This window comes from Magnolia sinica, chromosome 18, assembly GCF_029962835.1.
Source record: "Magnolia sinica isolate HGM2019 chromosome 18, MsV1, whole genome shotgun sequence".
Classification (NCBI taxonomy): domain Eukaryota; kingdom Viridiplantae; phylum Streptophyta; class Magnoliopsida; order Magnoliales; family Magnoliaceae; genus Magnolia; species Magnolia sinica.
The window spans coordinates 62,867,576-62,890,932 of NC_080590.1; the positions used below are offsets into that span (position 1 = coordinate 62,867,576).

Genomic DNA, 23,357 nt, shown 5'->3' on the forward strand with positions numbered 1-23,357 from the left:
CTCTTCTGGGTGGCATCTTAAGATTATACGCGAATGGGTGAACAAATGCTTAGGAAAGTTGTTCCTGGGTCTTGACCTGGTGACAATCCAGGGATGTGTATCAGTCCAAAATGTATCCCTTCAAGACCTTTGAAAGAGATGGATAAGGACTCTGTCATTACCTACCACAACATTTAGCTCCGCATAAAATGCTTTTAAGTGTGTGGTGGGGTAGCCATTGCCATCATCTCTTAAAATTAAGTAACTCAAAATATTAAGCACTCTTGCATTTGGGAAGGGTCATAAGTCCCTAAATGTGGTAGATGGTAGATCTACTCCTTATTGCATCTAGAACTGATTTTGGACTCCTTGGAGTTTCTATTGCAACTTCATTTTCAATTGGCTCATTTGAGGGGTCTTTGCCCCTTGTGGCAAGGCCTGGTCTACTTCTTCAGTATAATGGTAGACTTCTTCAACACCATGACTCTCATGAGGGGGAGCTTGTTGGAAAGAGTCTATGTTCATTGTTACGAGAATTTGCTAGAATTAACTAATGCTCCTGTTAGGCAGAGGTTGAGAGAGTAGGAAGTGGCCCCTATTATGGGAATCCACCACTTCCTGTTTGTTGCTCCTATTAGGGGGAGTGTGTTAGGCTCAGAACTTACCTCTGCTAAGGGTATCTGTCTGTACTTCTGTCTTGCATAAGTCATAAGAGTAGTTCTTATATGGCTTTCATGTTTTGTGGCAGTTCTTAGACACAAGAGGTTGTCACTGTCTCTACTGGATGTGGTTGTGAAGGGATGATTGATCGAACCCAAGTGTTGACAACCCTAAGTATAGGGCTACGATGCAGTAATAACTCGGAAAGATCGAGGACTATCCATGTGGACTTTTGTGAGAATACAGTAAGAACTTAATCTAAGGATAATGGTTGAGGTTTTAATCCAATAGAATAGAAAGTTTATAAAAATAATTAATAAAAAGGACTAAGGATCAATGAATCCCCAATCAATAGACTTTGAATTTAATTTGTCTTCTCAAGTTAATAACTCAACTAGAAGTGGATTCCAATCTGTTTTAATTGGAAGATAACACACTAATATCAATCATAAACATCCAACATAGATTAGAATCATAATAAGCTTGATCTCTCATAAAGATTTAGGTAATTACATCACAGGGAATTTAAAGCATCTAATGTATCTGGAGGCGACAATAAATCAATTAATTTTATAGATTGATTCTTTCTCTAATCTAAGAATTCAATCACATCCAATTACAATTCAATATAAAAACCTTAACTTTCATTGAAAAATTAATTAATATCAAATATCCATTAAAATGTTCATCCCTTAGCCTCAACTAAGAGATTACTAAGTATGACTAACATCTTAAACAAAATAAAAAGAAAAAACTAGAAAAATAAAGTAGAACTAAAGGATTGAGAAGGAAGAATTATTTCGAAGAAGCTCCGCTACTCCTAGGTAGAGCTATACATGAATCGAGTTAGCTCGGTAACTTGCTCGGCTTGACTAAAAAAAGCTCGATTTGAGTTAATTCGAAACTGAGTTCGAGCCGAGTCGAGCTGATTTTTGGAGCTTAAAAAAATTTTGAGCTAAGTTCAAGCTTGAATTGACTTAGATCGAACCCCAACTTGAATTGAACTCAAATCGAACTAGTTCGGTGACTCAGTTATTTTGATATTTATGTTGCTCACCAAGTGTTTGATGAAATGACTCAATGAAGTGTCGGCCGGTGGCGAGGAAGGTGTGGATATGAAACAAATACCCATGTTTCTTGATTTTGATGTTACCTACTAAGTGTTTGATGAAATACCTATAATAAACTACTGCTGCTATTTTACATATTGTGAGAAATTGAAGGTGCACTCCATGTGCTTGAGAAAATGCCACACAGGCTCAACTGGCCCGAGCTACTTACTAAACCGAGCTGAGTTGTCTAGCCCGGCTTGAGGACCGAGTTCGATCTAGGGTTAGCTAGTGGCCATGTCGAGTCGATCTATGCCAAGCTCGAATCGCTTCGACTTGTGTACAACTCTACTCCTAGGTCTCTCTCTAAAGCCCTAATTCGTTTTAGGAAAGCCTAAAACACCTCTTTAAATAGACTTGATTCGCATCGACTAATCGACTTCAAAAATTTGCACTTTGTTACGCTTCGGTCACAGCGATATAGCTTTTAGTTTCACCGAACATCACTTCGATTGCACCGAATTAGTTTCTCGGTTGTAGCTAAATTTCTTATAATTTCTTCTAAAGTTTTTGTCTCTCTCAGGTCAGACTAAACCCTCATTTGGTGGCACCAACCGTGTCTTTAGTCAGACCAGCTGTTGAGCCGAATTAATTCTCAAAATCATAACTTCTTACTAGATTGTTCTGTGCACATTCAGTTGGACCAAACAGTCTGTTATTTCTATTGATAGACTTTATGATTTTTTAATATTTTCTCCATCTTTGTACTTAGTTTTCTTGGCTCTTTGGCATATGAGATCTTCAAGAATGACCTCTAAACATCCAAGTCTTCACTTTTAGTCTTTAAGCTTTAATCCTCATTCTTAGGCATGATTTCGTCTTTGTTTTTTGGATTACCTCACATATATAAAATATATGTTAATTAATCAATTTTGCATTTTAAATGCATGAAAACTAATACAATTAAGAGGATAAATATACAATATTTAGGTGTTACCATACTCCTAACCAGCATTTTGCCAGTCTCGAGCAAAACATGTGAAAAATTCTGAATTCAAAAGCAAATTCCAAAAAGTGGCAATCTTGTAATCTCGAATAATTTCAAGCCAATGCTATCTAGAGAGAACTAAATTAAGTATATCATTCACTTAAGTTCTAGTACTTGAATAAATATCCCTTATTAAGTTCATAGTAATAATTATATAATTGAATAATTCCCAACATTGAGTTTCATGAATGCACCATGTAACCCAGACTTAACACCATCACAGATCCAATTCTTCTACTTTCCTATTGCAATGATAATCAAAGGAATGATTAAATCAACCAAAGCCTAAACTGAAACTTATTTTACAGTTCAACACTTCACTCTTCCAGCTCTTGATTTTTTTCATCTACGACTTTCACTCTATTTCTCATTTTTAATTTTTTTCTTTTGTCTACTTTTTTTTTTGTCTATTCATTCTCCCATTTTTTATACCGACCGTCTTTTCATGGATAATTCAATAGGTATCCCTTTTTTATGACAACTATTTTTTTAGCTAGGTATTTTCTTTCTTTTTCAATTTTTCTGATGGACAAATTCCATAGGCTTGGTTCCTAACATTCTCAATAATCATCAAGCCAACAATTCAATATCTAACTAAAGTCTAATGTGTAAGCTCAATGTGACATGTTATATTTATGACTCAATTAATGTTCAAAATTTTTTAACTAAATATTATTAAACTGCACTCAATCTTAAAATTCATTAAGTAACTAGAATATAGGCTTTAAAAATACTCAATACTAACTCTCGAATTTATCTTTTGAAAATACCTAAAATTACAGAAATTGCTTGTTAAAAATTTTTAAAATTCAGAAATTTCAGCTCAATTTTCACAAAATTTTCCTATGGAAACCCCACCTCTAACCTAAATCCTAAATTTTCCTTGATGTATAAAATATATGTAATATATGTAACATGAGAGCAATAAAATAAAGAAGAGTAGGTGGAAACAAGTACTTAAAGGACAACATGTATGTGAGCGAACTTCAAAGATTTGTTTCAGCTACTAAAAATTCCAAACAAAACATCCTATTCTACCAAAGAAAATTAAATCCTAAGAAAGAAAGAAAAATAATCTCCATTAGATTAGGAGATTAATCCTAGTGCACAGGATCTTCTAGAGATATGGACATTTCCTTTGGAACAAATTTCTCCACAAACGGTTTCAATATCTAACCATTTACCTTAAAGACATTTTTGTTTTTGGGATTCATAACTTCCACAGCCCCATAAGGATAAACATTATTCACTATGAATGGGCCAGTCCATTTGGATTGTAGTTTTTCAGGAAAGATATGGAGATGAGAATTATATAGGACTTTCTAATATAGCTTAAACGTTTTCTTGAAAATGTTCTTGTCATGGAACACCTTCATCCCCTCATATATTCTCGTGTTGTCATACGCGTCTTTCTTAATTTCTTCCAACTATACAAGCTGGAGTTTATGTATCATGCTAGCTTTGTCAATGTTGAAATTGAACTTCTGTATGGCTCAATATGCCTTATGTTCCAATTCCATGGGTAAGTGACAAGCTTTCTAAAAGACAAGTCTATAGGGAGACACTATATTACTCATTGTTTATAATACATCTCCTAATACTTTGGTATGGGCAATATTTAAACAAATAAGGGTCATTTTAGAAAAAGCTACGTATCTTGGCTAAAAATCTATTCTTATCTTGTGATGTCTAATGTATTGGCAATTTACCCGTCATAAGATAATTTTCTATGTCAACATACTAACGTAATTGGGAGGCAACAAATAATTGTTCATCAGGGAAAGTGTATTTGATTGGTGAACTCTTAATGGAATATGAAAGAACTAGTCGATACAAGTGGTCCGCTACTACGTTATCAAGTCATTTCTTGTCACATATCTCTAAGTTGAACTCTTGGAGTAAGAGGATCCATCTCAAAAGATGGGGCTTATCATCTTTCTTTGATTGAAGATACTTGAGCACCGCATGGTTGTGAAAATTATAATTTTAGATCCAATTAATTAGGACCTGAAATTATCAAAAGAAAAGATTTTAACAAGGACTTCCTTTTCCATGGTGGAGTAATTTATTTGGGGACCGTTTAACATTCTACTTGTGTAGTAGATAACACACAATTTCTTGTTCTTCTTTTGGCCTAACACAACCCTAATAGCACATCACTAGCATCACACATGATTTCAAAAGGAATGCTCTAATTGGGTGACAACATGATTGGTGCGGTTGTCAACATACCCTATAGCTCTGTAAAAGCCCTTTGGCATGAGTCAGTCCACTCATATGGGACATCCTTTTAAAGGAGGTTACTCAATGGTTTAGAAGTTTGGCCGAAACCCTTAATGTCTTAGAAAAGAGCAAATGCCACATATGCTTTTGGGAGCCGAAAAATTGGCAGTCAAATCTATTTTGGCCTTATCCAATTTAATTCCATTGGACGAGATCACATGTCCAAGGATAATTTCCTTTTGAATCATAAAGTGACACTTTTCCCAATTCAAAACAAGATTTTTCTCTTCACACCTTGTCAAAACCAAATTCAGGTGCTCGAGGCACTCCTCAAACATACTTAAAAAAACTGAGAAGTATTCCATGAACACATATGGAAAATGCCCAACCATGTATGAAAAGATACTAAGCATGCATCTTTGGAATGTTACAAGAGTGTACATGTGAATGTGGTCTTGTCCTGATCTTCAGGGGCTATCTTAATCTAATTGCAGCCCGAGTACCCGTCTAGGAAGCAATAGTAGGAATGACCGATCAATCTTTCTAACATTTGATCAACAAAAGGTAAGGGGAAATGGTCTTTCCTCGTGACAATATTCAGTTTCTTGTAGTTAATGCACATTCTCCAACCTGTGGTAACTCTAGTTGGTATGAGTTCATTATTAGTATTGGTTACGATGGTAATTACGAACTTCTTGGGCACCACCTGAGTTGGGCTCACCATTGAGTATCAAATATTGCATATTTCCCCCTATTTATATCTTAGTTTTATGAACATGGTAATGCTTAATGGATATATTTTATGCATGTTTATATGGAAGGTGAATCTGAGAGCTTGGATTGAAAAGAATGTTAAAAGCATTGATTTGATGCTCAAGAATCACCAAGGCAAAAGATGGATTTTAGAAGACCAAGGATGAAGAATTCACATGCCAATGATCCAAGGAAACCAAGTACAAAGGATGAAGAAAAGACTGGAGCAGATTACTTAATCTGCAGCAAAAAATAGATAGGTTCGGTTCGACCGAAACGCACAAAATAGTCCAGCAACCAACATGAAAATTTAGAGCTAATTTGGTTCAACCAAAGAATAATTTGGTCCGACCGAACCCAGGTTTGGTCTGACTGAAGGAAGGATTCGGTGCGACCAAAAGTGCACAAAAAGCTCCAGCGAAGAATGATGAATTTCAAAGTTAACTCGGTTCGACGAAGGATTAATTCGGTCCGACCGAACCTAAGCTCAGTGTGACCGAAATCGGGCAACTGCTGAAACAAAATCCTGTCATGATTTGAACTCGACTTCGGTCCCACCGATGCATCACACAACTGCGTAAATTTGAGATGGTCTCAAGGTCGGTTTGTAAAAATTCCAAGGTGGTGTGAAAGATAGTATTTCACAACTATAAATAGGAATCCCTAGGACGTCCTAAACCATCTTTTAAGGTTTAAGGAGTCAAGACAAAGGGTGGAGAAGCTTCCTAAGAGTTTTTCTTCCTCTTCCTTACTTTATTTTCATGTTTTATTTAAGAGGTTTTGGTTTAATCATATCCATGGTTAACTAAACCTCTTTGCTAGGGCTAAGAGGTGAAGCTTGTAGCATGTTGGGATGTTTATCTTGCTTTGATTCTTGTTTATGTTGAACTTCATTGAATTCTAGTTTAATATGAAAGAAATATTTTCAGTTTTCTATGATTTATTGTGACTCAAATTACAATAGATGCTATGATAGCTTTGGATATCTTCTTTTCTTATTTCAAGGTTATGAGATTGGTAAATCCTGTTGTTCACTATCGTCTCTTGGGCATGGTGGGGTGATGGACTCCCTTTCAATCATCACAATTCTCCTCTATTAAGAATTGGGTTAATGAAAAGTTCAGATTTGATTTAAATTGTTTTATCTTCCAATTAGATAGGATATGACTCCAATTCTAATTGTGTTCTTTGAATCAAGTATGATAGCATCTTGATAGCTACAAGTGGATCCTTGGCACCCTAGTTCCCACCTTTAAATTCATAAGTTTTAATCAACATTATTCACACTCACTTTCAATTATTTCAGAATTCAAATTTGGATCTTCTTCTAGTTCTAGTTCTAGTTATTTTCAGAATACGTACAAGTTTAGTCCCTGTGGATTTGACTTCGGTCTTACTGAGTTATTACTACATCGCGACCCTACACTTGGGGTTATGAACAAGTTTTTAGTGCCATTGCTGGGGACTACGGCTGCATTTTTCTGCAATTAATTGGTATTAGAATTAGGTTAAGATTAGGGCTAACCTTTTTGCTTTGCTTTTAGGTTAGGATTTTTTTTATTTGAAATTATTTTTAGAACCTAACATTGTTTTATATTTTGTAGGATCTTAACATAGTAACTCCAATCTAGTAAGCTCTTTCCAATTCTCTCTTTCTTTTCTAGATTTCTTATTTGCTTTAATTTTCTTTCTTCTTAGGTTTAATTTGGTTTAGTTACTTGAAGGCTAAGAGTGTTTCATGCCCAAGTGGGTTCGTGATAACACTCTACGTCTCTTAAGTGAAGGAGTATTAGTCAAAGGGTTACATATCCATCACAGGATTAGACACCACTTAAGATCCTCTGAGTTAATAGAAGTGATGATTGCAAATCAACTTTAACCCTCAGTTGAGGAAGTTCAAGATGAAAACGAAGTGCATAATACACCCCCGCCTCGTACTCTATAAGATTATTTACAACCGGCAGGGTGAGTATACCTTCTTGCATGATATTTTCATTAAATGCAGGAACTATGAATGTTAAACTGGGGGTGATTCAACTCCTTCCTAAGTTTCATGGACTAAAATCTGAAAATCCATACTTACATATGAAAGAATTTGATGTGATAATATCCATATTACACTTCCCAAACATGTCTGATGACATGGTAAGACTGAAATTGTTTCCTTTCTCTTTGAAAGAAAAGGTTAGATCATCATTACATTCCTTAAGACCATGGTCGCTTGGCACACGGGCTGAGATGATAAGGGAGTTCCTTAAAAAGTTCATCCCATATCACAAAATGAATACCTTAAGGAAAGCAATCATAAATTTTGTACAAAAAGAAGATGAGACCTTCTTCCAATGTTATGAGCGATTTAAGGATCTCATAAATTTATGTCCACAACATGGCTACGAAACATGGAGGATAATAAGCTTTTTCTATGAGGGATTAACCTCATCTATGCGCCAATTTGTGGAGATGATGTGTAATGGGGAATTCATGAACAAGGAAGCCAATGATGCATGGGATTATTTCGATAAACTCGCTGAGAACGCACAATCATGGGATACCTCCTCAAGAACTACAACTTCTAAGCCTACCGATCAAAGGAAAGGGGAAGAATTTATGTCTTAAAAGAGGAAGATAATATAAATGCAAGAATAACCAAACTCACAAGAAAAGTCGAGGCCATGGAACTTAAAAAGGTAGAACCCAAAAAGGCTGTGAAAGTTGTTTGTGGTATTTGTGCCTATAACATACATACAACTAAGAATTGTCCAACAATTCCTTCTTTTCAAGAGATATTGAATGAGCAATCGAATGCCATAAACAACTACTAAAGACCTTTCAGTGGACCCACCTCAAATACATATAACTCAAGCTGAAGGAATGGACAAATTGCTACTCCTCAAGGTATCCTTAACCAATTTCTGAATCAAAGGGAACCTCAAGAGGATCTGATTTTAAAATATATTCAAAATCAAGAGCTTTTTAACTAGGGTATGCTATAAGCCTTTCAAGACTTTACAAAGGCCATACAAGGGCTTGAGACAAAAAATTTGATTGGGGAGAAAGGGATCCTTCCGGCCCACCCTCTCCCCAATCTAAAACTGCAATATGAAATAAGTGGCCCAAGCTCTTCAAATCAGATGGAGCAGGCTAAGTCTATCACCACTCTTAGGAGTGGAAAGATTATTGACAAAACTATTCCGATGAGGGTTGAAAAGCCTAAGGGCCTAGAAGAAGTTGAGAATGATAGACCTAGGAGTGCTCCACATGGGTTAGAACCAGAACCTCAAAGTAAGCCGATTGCGTTATTCCCTCAACGGTTGATTGCACCAAAACCTCTAGCTAATAGGATATTTTAGAAGTGTTAAAACAAGTGAAGGTCAACATTTCTTTGCTGGATGTCGTTAAAAAAATCCCTTCATATGTCAAATTTCTGAAAGATCCATGCACTACTAAAAGACGGCAAAACATTTTAAAGAAATTTTTTCTGACAGAAAAGGTGAGTGTTATCCTCAAGCAAGATGTACCACAAAAATATAAAGATCCTGGTAGCCCAACCATCACCTGTATAATTGAGAATCACTAGATTGAGCATGCACTTCTTGACTTGGGGGCAAATGTAAATCTGATCCCTTACTCAGTATACGAACAATTGGGTTTAGGTGAATTAAAACCCACTCGGACCACATTACAACTTACTAATCGCTCAATTCGTGTACCAAGAGGGATAATTGAGGATGTGTTGGTCCATGTTGATAAATTCTACTATCTAATAGATTTTATCATCTTAGATACTCAACCCATCGTAGGTATGAGCACTCAAATTCCCTTTATTCTTGGTCGTCTATTCCTCGCTACATCAAATGTAATCATTAATTGTAGGTAGGGTTGTACACGAACTGGGCTAGCCCGGTTAACTCGCTCGACTCGGCCCGATCTAGAACTGAGTTCGGGTTGGGACAGGCCATTTTCTTTAGCCCAGAACTAAGTTCGGGCCAAGTTCGGATAGGTCCCAGTTCGGCCTGACTTGGTCTAAAACCCGACTCGACCTGGCCCGACTTGGTTGAGTGGTGTGTGTGAGTGAGTGAGTGTGTGTGTGTGTGTGTGTGTGTGTGTGTGTGTGTGTATTCAAAACCCTACTCGTCCCTTTCCCCTCTACCCTTCTGAGATAGTTCACCTCCCATATTTGTATTGACAGTGACTTATCGACCTCACTGTATAACTTGAACGACCTAGATTCATCCAAATATAAAAAGGAATTATAATGTCCTGACTAGTTAGATTTTTTGTGGAGTTTCTAATTCAACTATCTAAACCATTGATCGAGGGCCTTATAATGGGACGCGGATTACCTGCCAAAGCCCTTCCCATGAACTTACTGTAAGGCCCGAAACTGGCCCGAACTCAGCATGAACTCACGCGATTACTGACCGGGCCAAGTTCGGGCTGGACATGTTGGCCCGGTGATCGGGTCGGGCCGGGTTCGGGCTGGGTTTGGCTGGTGACTGGGACAGGCCGGGTTGAGCCTAGTTCGACTCGGATCGAATCGTGTACACCCCTAATTGTAGGAATGTAATTATGAATTTATCTTTCAAAAATATGACATTGGAGCTCAATATCTTGTTCAACATGAGCAAACAGTTAGAGGATGTTGGTGATATCCACAACATTAACTTGATAGATTCTTTCATGGAAGATAGAGCACTCCTGACTCTATACTCTAACCCTCTGAGACATGCTTGGCTCACTCCCTTGATTTGGATGATAACACGATTAGGGAGACGGATGCCATGCTTGATGTTGCGCCGGTACTTGAAGTTAACTAGTGGTGGAGGCCATAATTTAAGAAATTGCCCCAAACAAATGTAGTGTCTCTACCGCCTAACCTCAAGGCACTGATGCTTGACCTGAAACCTTTGCTCACTGATCTTAATATGTCTACTTATGTCAAGATGAGACATACCCGATGGTGATCTCTTCCCACACTTAAGAAGGAATATAAAAGTATCCTTATTTCTACTCTCATTGAGCATAAATGAGTCATTGGATAGTTAATTGTGGACCTCAAGGAAATTGATCCTTTAATTTGTAAAAACCTTCCGGCAACCACAACGTCGACTCAATTCAAATATGAAAGAAGTGGTTAAGGCTGAGGTACTTAAGTTGTTGGATGTGGGTATCATATACCCTATATCCGACAACCAATGGGTGATTCCAACTCAAGTGGTTCCTAAGAAGTCCAGAATCACCATTGTAGCTAATGCCGACAATGAACTCATGCCAACTAGTGTCACTTCTAGTTGGAGAAGGTTGACTACAGAAAGTTGAATACCGTCACAAAGAATGACCATTTTCCTTTGCCCTTCATTAATCAAATTTTGGAAAGGCTAATTGGTCATTCTTACTACTACTTTCTTGACGGATATTTAGGCTACAATTAGATAGAGATAGCCCTTGAAGATCAAGAAAAGAAAACGTTCACATGTCCATTTGACACCTTTTGCTTACCAAAGGATACCATTTGGACTGTGTAATACCCTCGCCACTTTTCAGTGATGCATATTGAGTATATTTTCTGACATGGTGGGGCAATATTTAGAGGTATTCATGGATGACTTCTCTATCTTTAGTCCATCCTTCAACGAGTGTTTGGAAAATCTTAAAAATGTGCTGAAGTGATGTGAGGAAAAGAATTTGGTTCTGATTTTGGAGAAGTTTCATCTCATGGTTCCCAAGGGAATTGTTTTTAGACATACAATTTCATCAAAAGGAATTGAGGTAGACAAGGCGAAAAGTGATCTTATCTTTAACCTACCTCCACCTAAGAGCATACGTGACGTGCAATCCTTTCTAGGACATGCCAGATTTTATAGACGATTCATTAAGGACTATAACCGTCTCTCGTCATACAGCAGGTCGGTTAAAGATAAGATCCTGCTGAAGAAGTTGTATGCCATACACCTCCACAACACTCAAATAAGCTAATTCTATAAGGACTTGTAGAGGAACGAGTTGTTTGATATACCATTTTTAAGAAGTCCATTGCAGGTCATTGATTGAATGGGCTAGGATGATCTAAGAAAAATGAGAGAAAATTTGGAAAAGAAAAATCAAATTTGGGCCTTTATGGCTGTATCGGCCTGTAACAACACGAATATGCTCGTACAGCCAATATAGCCTGATACAACCCAGTTTTTCACTCGAACCTATACGAAATGGAAACAACTGTGTTAATCCATGTTGTTCACTATGGATATTTCAATCCATGTTGTTCACTAATCAAATCCTGAAATGGAAACAACTGTGTTAATGGAACTTACATGGAAAGGTATATAAGTATGTTTGCCATTAACAAGTCCCACAATGGAGCCTGTGTATCTAGCCATAGCACCATGAACAACACTCTGAGCAAGGAGTGTGCAACATATGTTATCTGATTTGATGCATTGCTTGGAATAGCCCAGATCATATATGTCGGATCTATGAAACATCACATAACTAAATAAGCTCACTTATCATAAGTTTTGTTAAATATCCCAGGAGAAAGAAACTTTTTTTTTTTTTTTGCTACAGACCTATATATTTGAGATTTATCACCATCTTCTGTCTTCTTGAGAAATAATCCTACAAGATTACAAACAAAAGGCCATCATGATGTATCTGTTTTATCCATCACGATCATTTATTTTTTTCCAAATTAGGTTAGAATATGAGCAAAAAAAAAAGAGATTGAAAAGAAAGAAAAAGAGGACATGAAAACAACACAAACCAGATTTCTGCAATAGTGCAATGGAAAGAGAATTGGACCTTCAGTGCTATCCATGTCCGCAATTCGATCAAGCACAAAAAAATAATTGTAAGATAAACCTGTATGAAAAATAATAGCATATTGATAAGCATATAGTACATCCAAATCCAGTTTCCATAGAAATTGGCAACCAAATCATAAGAGGGCTTTCATTGAAAGAGAAGATATGAGCAGTATATAGGAGTTTTCAGCTGCTAAGGCTGATACACAGAAAATCTTTTGGACGTCTCCATGCTATAGCTGCTAATAAGAGCACTTTTCTTCAATAAGGGAGTTTCCTCAAAATCTGGATAGAGAGCAAATAGAGTCATTATCATAAATTCATGTTAATGAATCTCGCAAGTTCGGTAGAACTTCCATTACCACATGCAGTTGACATTCAAGACCAAATTAATAACAATAAAGATATATAATAATAATGGTTTTTTTTGGCCGTAAATATTGCCATATCACTAGATATTACACATTTTAAGATAAATTGAGAAAATACCTGATTCTTGAGATGTAAATTTTTTTTTTGGTTCAAATGGCTATCTGGCACCTTTTTTTTCCAAAAATAAAATAAAATAATAATCACATATCTAACCAAAAAAAATCCATACATGCATGTGGACAATAGTCGAACTACAACAAGGCGTAGGTTATAAAATATTTCAACAATAGGACAGAACAGACCAATGATCTAGATTACTGGACCATCAGCCCCACTACTGTGCAAAGATGCAGCCCATCATGTATCATATAGTTCCTCCCACTAAGAATCTGCAAGGCTAGCAACTAGAAAAATTAGCGAGTCATAACAAAGGGAATCTCATTTTCTTGAGCTTTAATATTGGTTTAACCAACAAACTTCCCAAAATACAGTTTCTCGTTTAACTTATAGAGTTGAGGGAAATAACATGTCCCAACTTGCACTGATTCTTTCCAAGTGGACTATTAAGAACAGAAATTAGTCCTAATACAGGTGGCTGGGATCTTATGATCTGATGGATTATTCGACCATTTTCCACCCTCGGTTGAAAGAAACAGACCGATGGTCTGTATAACAGAACTATGGGCCCCACTTTTTAGAATTGAAAATCTTGCAAAAAAAAAAAAGGCCAATGACATTTAGATGGTCAATGTTTAAATACTTCATATCATTCTACTAATGTGATTTTAGTGTCACAACAAATAATTAGATTGCTATGTACACTGAATAATAACCTAAGCTGCCAAATCAGAAGAAAGTAGCTATGGAAAGAACATCTCTCACCAGACCACATTCGTTTCCAACAACCAAGCTCATAGTGATTGAATATAAGTCTAGCACTGATATTGGAGCACTGATGCCAGCCACTTTGATCCCTGGTACCTGACAATCATATAATACATGTTGCTTTAACAGGCCATACTACTAAATAACCTAACCATCACTTATTTTATCAACATTCATCAAAATCAAAAGAGAGCTATACCTTCATTACATTTCAAAGAAAAATATTTTATGGGTTATCCATGATGAGGCTCTAACCTCCCCTCCCAATACAGATACAAGTGACAGGACTAGATATGTGGCATCCCATACTCGTACAGATCCATCTTTGTAGCCTGATATATATAATCTGTAGGCTTGAGACTGGATTGTAAACTAGCAGCTAAGGCCTTAAAAGATGTACAGTTCACATGTTTTAAGCAGAAGTACCATGGTTAGATGAGCAAGATCAAGCAATTGGCATGATTTTCTCACAGTGGGTCATCAATCATCGGGCCACCAGAAGAATTGTATTGATTGCTGAGATTTGGTAGGGGGTCCAACGACTCCTAAATTAGTCTTACGAAGAAATGATGAACTATTCTATCCAGCAAAAACTGAGATGTGTAGAATCAAGATTTAGAAATGCATATGTTTAGAACTAATATTAGGAAAAATAAATAAATAAATAAAAGAAAGAAAGAAAAATATAAACCTCGAAAAAATCATGCTGGTCCACCCATATATATCAGCTTGATATCCCAGAAACCTTTTAAAAAATACAAATCATTATAAAAACTATATAAAGAAGAAAGAAAAAGCTACTTGGAATCAATAGTAAAGCAACATAGGAAGGGAAAAATTAACTTTGTTTCACGCATAAAACATTTGTGATTGTCCTATTTTAGGCTTGGATATCATCTCCTATAGTCAAATAGAACAAATGAAAATAAGGTTAAATAGATGTATCTAAAGAACCTATTAGTTCCAACACAATTCAAAGCAAATAGGAAAAGAAGTAGAAATTTTTGAGAGGTAGGATCTTTGGTAGGGCAAATTTTGAAAGCATGGTCCATCCACAATGAAAACCCATCTCAACAGTCTAGATCACCAAACAATGGGCCTTTTTAACTCATCGGCTATTTGAATATCAAAGTGTAAATGTGTAGGAAATAGAAATGATCCTGTTCATCAACAATATACTAAGATTTGGTATGAAGCCCTGTATACCATCCAATCAACATCCTCACTGACTCCAATTGTCCAATCAATGGGTTACCTCTATGATGGGTTAAAACACAAATCACGCACAAAGTTAATTGTGAAATTTCACTTTATTAATCTATAGGAATGGGTAAAAGTTATCGACGGTTTCTAGAATTCATGATAAGGAAGCTACCCACAAAATTGGTAGTTATTTTTCATTCAAGTCCAACTTGGAAGCAACATAACCACAATTTGGAGCCCAAACAGTTGTTGAGGAAATCACAATTTGTCTAATTTCCACTCTAATAGACTAATAGCTGCAATTCAGTTCAATAATGCATCTAAACACACATTATATGTTCCTAACCACAATGAATTTTTTTATTTTATTTTAAATGAAATACAACACTTTGGTATTCTTATGATGCAATTGCTTCATCATGTTTCATGAAATTTCATTTCTAATAAGCTAAAGTATCACAATCTCTAAAGGAAGATAAATATTTTAACAGATCAATACATATCTAAAACTTTCTAGATGACATTTTCTTTTGGTTTTGCATAAGAACACATCACAAAATACATTAGATAAGTTTAAATATTTACAGCTTTCAATGTATAACAAGCTTTGCCTGTCTGACATCTATATTATGAACTAATACCAGAGAATCCACACGTCAATATTACATCAAAGATTATGACTAATTCAATGCATAAATACTGTTGATTTCAAAATCTCTGATCTTTACATTCTATATTAAAGCCAGTGGCCACATCAACAGTTCTAAGAATTTTTAATTTCAGTAAAAATCTGCTACTTGATAGATGTTTGTGTACATGTGTATCATTCACTAAACTCTGCCAGAGTATCAAACCCCTTTCGTGGAATAGGCCTGCAAAAGAGAAACTTTGATACTCTCATAAGCATGCATGGCCATCTCACACATCTCCTCCAAAAGGCTTTCCTACTCTACAGTCCATTTAGACCCTATTTCACATGAATAATTGGATGTAATTCCATGTAAAGCCCATGAATCAGATGGGCTCTTATAATTTGAATTGGTGCATGGCCCATCTAATGATGGGACCCATCAGATGAACAGATGAGAATACTGAAACATGGGCCCACGTTTATCAGTGTTGAGTTGAATAAAAAGACTTCTTTCACAATGGAGCATCATATCGTTACCACTTACCTCTTCTAATGGTAATTCTATCAGCAATGTTGGACTAAATCAAGGTCATAAATCTATCATCAAAAGGCTGAATAGAACTTCAAACAGTGGAAAAATGCATCCGAATCTGGTGCACGTTGTTTTGATTACTCGTTTTCACCATACGTACTAAGAGTCATCCCGGTACTAGAGTCGATGGTACAAACTGTAGGGAACAATTGATGATCATGCTAAAACCTGCATGTTCACCTTTTCTTTTGGCCCACCTAAGTTGTGGAAATGATTGAGTTTTGTGTATTCATCTTGATGGGGCACACCAGATGAATGGTTTGCATGACATATACACATTGCGGTAGTCCTACATTCATTTCGGTTGGTGAAATCAATGACCACACTAACTGCTTTCGACTGCCAAAGGAGAATGAAATACGTAGGGCAGAGTTCTAAAATCCCATTACGAATAGGTGTCGGGATTCACACTACATCGTTGCTCAAAGTCACCCTTCAATAAATAAACCATGCAAAGAACATAGAAGAGATGAGAGAGGCTATATACCTGACAGATGGAACCCAAAACCATGGTCAAATCACTGATGATAGGTATTTCCAAAGGCTCCTCCATATTACACACCTACTCAAAAGACACCACCATACACCAGTTAAGAAAAAAGATTCAGAACATTCAATTCAAGTACTGAAACTTCAAATTTTTTCTTTCATTTGTTCTACATCCACTTCATTATTTTCTTTTTTCTTTTCTTTTTTCAGTTGAAAGATAATGAAAACATTATTGTGAAACAAATTTGGAAAGAAAGAAAAACCAAACAGAACACCACTTCTCATGTCGTGAAAGGCATGCCACAAAATAGAAATAACAGGAAAATAGATGAAATACCCCAAGCTTATGAACTCCGTAATGTTGACATCGGGTGCAAGAACAAGCTATCATGAGGTGGGTCCAATTGCACAGTTGCTCTAGCACCATTCCAAGGAAGCCTCAAGATCAACTCTCTCTACATTAAATGAGAGCTTGTCACACTATATGCAGGATCCCAAACTAATAAAAAATATTGAAGTAATAAAAATAATTGGAAGCATATAGAATGTGGCTGAGGTAAAACAGAAGTTGCGTGAGAAATACCAATAACAACTGCTTCAGATAAAGAAAAAGCATACTTCATTCTGGAATGTGCAGAAGTATCAACCTTAAGATTGGCATTCTCCTTCTCTAAGGTTGCAATAACATCTTTTAAACTACTCTTAGTAGGTTCCTCTGTTTCTTCTTCCAAGTCTCTTTTGATCAACTTAGATTGCAGTCGTTCCATCTCTGATACTTTACCATTTAGTTCAATGCGTAGTTCCTTCATCTGCAATTCTCCATAGATGCTTGCCAGTTCAGAAATTTCATAGCAGATATCAAAAGGCTGAAAAGGGTAAGATATTTCTTTACTCAAATTGCCCATTGAGACTACAGAAAGTTTGTTCAGTACCATCAGGTCCCTTTCCAAATTCTTACTTTGTGTCCACTAGTATCAGACCATGTTCCAAAGTGACACACTGCAAGTAACAATTAACAAGGCACGATGAATGATAGTGGAAAGTTATGAAGTTAACTTTAATAATAAATTTGAGGCTACAGTTATATGCTAATGGCAACATCAATATTCATGTCATGTTGATAAAGAAAAGAATCCATGTGCTAGTCTAAGGCTTCCAAGAAGAGAACTGTTCCCTGCAACCTTCTCATTCATTAATTTGTAGACAACTCATTCTACTCATTACCCAACGGCCTAAATCAGATGGAGTTAATAAAAGTGATCACATACAAAAGATTTATTTACTTAAACCAGGTAGTAACCACCTGTGTGAATGTTGGTTGCGATCACTTGAGAGATCGTTGGATATGCCCAAATAATATAAACCCAAGAGATAACACATCATAAACCCTCATAACTAGGCTTCACAAGTTTTAGATGAGAGGAGAGGATGTAACCATTCTGCCTTTTGGGTTTGTTTGATTGGATGGAAGTTGGTTTTTCTGTGAATTTTGATTTACCAGTAAGATCAGTAGATTATTTATTTAATTTTCCATTTGTACAAAACCATTTTCAAGCTGAAAATTAGTCTTATTTTCTCCTTTACCTACCCTCATCTTTCAATTCATGGATCAAGCAATTAGATCTGCCATACATACTTCATGGCAGAGAGCATATTTATCTAAAATAAGAGCACATGATATCACTAGTCAGGTGACCATACAAGCTAAGAATAACATAACTGAATCATAAAAAAGCAACCTTGATGCAATAGACTTTTTGATGCATGATGGTTACCAATGGATGGATGGCCATGAATTATGATCAACCTGAAATCCAAATCTCAATCCTTTGAGAACAGATAAATGCAATAATTTTAAAACAAAAGCATAGTCCTAAGACAAATCCCGCCTTCTCTTAGGAAATTCAACAAATAGATAATGTACAAATCGTATCCCCAATTGTAAGCCCCGTATCCTAGACCGTACTGTTCCGTCAACTTTCGTGGTCTTCCTGGTCGAATTTCGGCAACCTTTGACCCTTAACCGGTATTTGCGCGCGACCTTGATTCACACGCCGTCAATCCGAGTCGACTCAACCCGAGACTGATACCTTAGTGACCGCGTCGTCGCCGCGGTTCCAATGCCGCGACTTGCTCGCCGATGCGATACTCTGGCCAGAGATGTGGGCCAGCGTTCGGTGCAAGGAAAACGCCGCGCGTGCGAATTCCGAGAGAATCTCTACGATTTGTCACATCAATCCATTAATCCATCAATCTCAACATGTCAAGTACACATCACTTTTCACCCATTCCCAAGCAACCACAAAAGTCAAAAGTTCTTACAAAGCCCATACTTTTCTTATACCATTTGCCACAAAAGTCAAAAAGTTCCTTACACCCATCACTCATTACATCCATCACTCCATCACCCATCACTCTCTCTCCCTTTACAATTCTCTCTCCCCTTCATTTTTCAATTCACTTTCCCAAGCAAGAGAGCACCATACGTATGAGCCTCTTTAAGCTTTCCCAAGCAACAAAGGTGGCCCACTTTCCTACCCCTTCATCTCCCATCTCAACCATCCAAACCTCATCTCCTCCGTTGGAATCGAAGCTAAGGAGCTAAGGAAGCCAAGGGAACACGAAGATCAAGCGGTGGGGTGCTTTGATAGAGTAGTTTTAATGTTTTTAAGATGGGCCAAGTGAGGCCAACTGACCAATGGTTTGGATCTCACTTGAGACCCTAAGATGTGGCCGATGGCCTACTTTGATCATCATGATCATTCCATGATGGGGCCATTCTCCATGGACCCCATTATGATGTTTATTTTTCTTGTATACCTAGGGTCATCTAGACCGTCTATTTTAGTGGATAAGGGATCTCCACCGTTGGATTTTGATCTAATGGGCCCATGTGTAATGGGACCCACTTGATGTATGAATTAGTGCAAGGGAGGGCTCATAGTGGTGGAGCCCTCCACGCGTGTCCCACTCTCTCTTTCTCTCTCTCTCTCCCTTTCTTTTTCATTTCTTTTCATGTGATGATGTGGCCGTGTGGCCCACTCGGATGGACCCCGCCATAAGGCATGTGTTTGATCCAAGTGATCCATAGGTGGGGGCCCACTTATATGTGTTGTATCCACACCATTTGTGCATTGGTGGCCCACCTGAGTAAGGCCCACCTTGAAAGCTTGTGGCATGGCCAAGTCGTCCAGCGTCTAGAGACGCTGGACGTGGACTGAACCAAAGATAAGCTTGATTCAACAATGCTTTTGAGTGGACCACGAGTGTAGGCCCCACCTTGATGAATAGTTCTAATCCAAGCCGTCCATCCCATTCTCCAGATTATTTTAGGCGTTGAACCGAAAAATGGGCCCAATCTGACTTTCAGGTGGGCCATAGCATAGCAAACAACGTATTTATCGTTGAAACACCCTCCAATGTTTCTTTTATACACCGAAATATGCTCAATATTGGGCTTGTTTTGCTTGGCTCAAGCCATGGAGGACCATTGGACGGAGTGGATTCTCCGACGTGGGCCCCACATGTGAAAAACCGTGGGAAAAAAAAATAGATGCAACAGCTGCGCTGTTGCTGTCAGAAGGTAGTAGGCGCTGCCTGCGCACCAGCGGACGAGCGGACAGGCAGCAGCCCAAGGCTCTACATGTGGCCCCCACCATGATGTATACTTTACATCCACATTGTTCACGAGGTGGGCCACTCCTAGCAGTGGGCCCCCTCTAAATTTCAGCTCCATCCACAGCTCAGGTGGCCCACACTGCACGAAACAATGAGATTGAATTTCTGCCATTGAAACCATTTTATGAGCCACAAAAGTTTTGGATCAAGATGAAATTTTTGTTTTTCCTTTCACTCAGGTCTATGTGACCTTGTCAACAGGTTGGATGGCAGGGAAAACATTGTGGTGGGCCACACACATGGAACCCACCATTGTTGTATGTGTTGCCACACCGTCCACGGCTATGGACGGTGGAACCTCCCCATGATGTATCCATTTTATTCACACCGTCCAGCAGATGGTGGAGCCCACGGTTATGCATGTGTTTTATTCACACTGTCCAATGACAGTGGGACCCACCAGGACACGGGTGCTGCATCCAAACAGTCCATCCGTTTAGAAGGCCCAATGTGATGTATTAGGGCCCATGGATTGGGGCTCATATTGATGTAATTGTGGCTGTTGCTGTGGCCCATTTGATATCTATATAAGGCCTATGTCACGAGGCTCATTTTGATATATTCTAAGGCCCATGGGTTATGGCCCATTGCAATGTACATAAGGCCCATTGGTGCTGCCCATTGATGTGGCCAACTTAATGAATATTAGGCGCATATAATATGGCTCATTTGATGTATTTAAGGCCCAATGGGATGTACCTAAGGTCCATTGCAATGTGTGATCTCTACATGGTTCATGTGATGAGGTTTACGACGGGCTATGCCTTGGGAGCAATAATGGTTTGACGTTCACATTGCAAGTATAATGTTGGTTAAATGTCCACATTAGAACTCTCCCCAGGGCCCATTGATAGGCTCGTACTTATTGTGTGTAGGCCGTCTAGTCCATCTGCGTTGTAAGGATAGTGCATTATTTTATAGCATGTTTAGTATAGTTCTATAATTCATGATCATACGCATCATATGTATGCTTGATATGAGAAGTGACTGATCATAGCATATGCCTTCGGACAGATTGTTTAGGGGCTCTCGAATGAGAGGTGTTACCCTACATGAGCGCACTATACGTGCAGGATTGCTGCATGACTGGATAGTGTGATTCATGCATTCGTATTATTTGACATGGTACTGTATACCCTAGCGACATCAGGGCCGTATCCTCCACAGGCATATCATGGTTGGCAGGATTGGATACCGAAAATCTTGTTCTACATGGGGTGCTATAGATATCCCCGGGTGAAAGTTCCTAAACCCTTATAGTACCAAGAGGTTGCTCCAATGTCTAAACCGAGTGGGTGCATGAGCGCCGAGTATCGATTAACAGACGGTCGCGCTTTCCACTGTGTCGTGGTCGGTTGGAAGGGAGTGCGGCCTTACCCGCCCGAGAGGAGGGGGCAAAGCTAGGTTGAGTCTGACCAGCTCGAGAAATGGGTCCGCTATTGACGAGCCGAGCCTGATATTGGCAGGCGGATAGTGAGGTCTCTTCCACTCCCCTTATTGCGCGCGATGGGGCGACAATCTGGTTGAAGTGTACTAGACCCCGGTGATATTTCAGAGTTGAACTGTATTGATGTATGGACTCAGATGAGGATTTGTATGCTTGAGTTTCATTTTGCATCGCATGGCCTTGGTATGGCCGACATCATTCATGTATTATATTGCATAACCTTGGTACGATTAATGGTATTCATGGGTTCATCAACATGTTGTATTACTCTGATACTGCATAGTTGTATTACTACCTTGTGCACACACTTTTACCGCCCTCTAAGCTTTCCATAAGCTTATGCATGACCATTGTATGCAGGTGACGTTGGAGCACAGTAGCGCTGAGGCAGGAGCGCTTTGCAGATCATCTTAGAGCTTTTTATTTATTATCATTGTATTTCCCTTTATGCTCATTGTACTTTTAAAGTTTTTGATCATAGTGGAAATGTGGAGTTTTTGGTTGTTGTTTGTGGGTTATGCCTTTGGTTATGCTTATTACGAATCAAACTGATGTTGAAAATCCTCCTCATAGCATCACAGGATTGGAACTTGGCAAATGGGCGCTGGGAGCTGAGAATGGGGTTCTACGGAGGCTGTTGGTACCGGATTTGGTGATCGAAAATTTTGTGAGCCCGGTTTCCGAGTTTGGGGCGTGACACCAATTTTCAACTGAATTAGAAGAGAATATGGACGAATTTACCTGCAAGAACCTGACGCTCGGGATGATGGAGGGGTTATGCAAAAACCATATCCCCTGATTCTCCTGAAATCAGCAAATCCATCTAGATCGACAATGGAAATGAGTGCAGCGGCAGCGGGTGCAGTGAGTTCCTACCATGACAATGGGGCGAAAACGATGGGGTTTGGACGGTGTTGAAATGTTTTGATTGGAGATGGGTTAGGGTCAGCATTGCTCAAAGAGGTGGAGGGAGAACAAGAGTCGCAACGAGTGAGGGAGAGCCAGAGCGAGAGGAGGGGGAAAGCGAGAAAGGAAAAGGGATTGAAAGAGGGTTTCGGAAATTCCTTTTTCAAAATGAGTTTTTGATTCACATCCGAACAATGTAAGTTTAACAAAAATTATATACTAAACTAAGTTTTCAGCCATACATTTAAGGACCCATTTACCAAATGCTTAAGATTGTATAATATGGGTATAAGACAAATATTAACCATCTACAAGAGGACCCACTATTTGGATTGTTTGGATAACTTTATATCATTTCCACTAGTGACTGCATAAATCACCACCATTTTACATTGGACCCAAAACTAGCATATTTAAAATTGAAACTAACTCCACTTGGGGCACAGCGTAAGCTTTTACATGGTGTAAGCATGTCTTTTATTGTTGTGACGGGTAGAGCCGATGGTTCCAAAATCTAAGCCATTGATTACTTGTTCTCGTATGCTGGGTGGGGCCAACCGAGATGTTTGTGAGAAATCCACCACGTCCATCCGTTTTATGAGTTATTTTAGGACGTGCGACCAAAAATTAGGTGTATCCAAA

General features: G+C 38.2%; 1 long non-coding RNA gene and 1 other non-coding gene across 3 annotated transcripts; both read right to left on the minus strand.

Moving 5' to 3' along the window:
- Positions 1-7,997: 7,997 nt before the first annotated feature.
- On the minus strand, positions 7,998-8,105 carry LOC131234079 (small nucleolar RNA R71). Its single transcript, XR_009165492.1, has one exon. It is a non-coding gene; the product is annotated as a small nucleolar RNA R71 (small nucleolar RNA).
- A 5,515-nt stretch (positions 8,106-13,620) lies between these two features.
- On the minus strand, positions 13,621-22,633 carry LOC131233673 (uncharacterized). Of its 2 annotated transcripts, XR_009165327.1 has the most exons (4): positions 22,551-22,622; positions 18,424-18,491; positions 17,461-17,683; positions 13,621-14,669 (listed from the first exon to the last, which is right to left on the minus strand). It is a non-coding gene; the product is annotated as an uncharacterized LOC131233673 (long non-coding RNA). The 2 variants fall into 2 exon arrangements; XR_009165326.1 differs by lacking the exon at positions 18,424-18,491 and having other exon boundaries at positions 22,551-22,633.
- Positions 22,634-23,357: the final 724 nt, after the last annotated feature.